The 261-nt window shown below is 57.9% G+C and overlaps 1 protein-coding gene across 1 annotated transcript in view; it reads left to right on the forward strand.

Moving 5' to 3' along the window:
• The first annotated feature begins 9 nt into the window (after window positions 1–9).
• The window catches only part of LOC102673626 (zinc finger protein 271-like), a 4156-nt gene continuing 3904 nt past the window's right edge, over window positions 10–261 (forward strand). Inside the window, exon 1 of the mRNA XM_006623976.2 lies at window positions 10–261. The gene's annotated coding sequence lies outside the window, so the exon portion shown is untranslated.

Consider the following 261-nt stretch of genomic DNA (forward strand, 5'->3'; position numbering starts at 1 on the left):
GACGGACGGACGCAAACGCTGAAATCAGCTCGGGCGATCGATGCGATAAATGGATGCGTGCGATTGGTAGCCGGGAAAATCGATGATGAACAGGGGGGCACCCTACCTAGCCGCGAAAGCGAGCACGGCTGCACCGCTGGAGAGGATGGAGCAAAGACCGAAATATCGATTTTTAGGCCCCTACGCGGCGGTTCGATGCTCATATCTGCCCCGTGTCCCGTATCCGCGCGAAGCGCCTTTCAAAACACTAACGACGCGTGC

This window comes from Apis dorsata, unplaced genomic scaffold (assembly GCF_000469605.1).
Source record: "Apis dorsata unplaced genomic scaffold, Apis dorsata 1.3 scaffold_982, whole genome shotgun sequence".
Taxonomy (NCBI): Eukaryota; Metazoa; Arthropoda; class Insecta; order Hymenoptera; family Apidae; genus Apis; species Apis dorsata.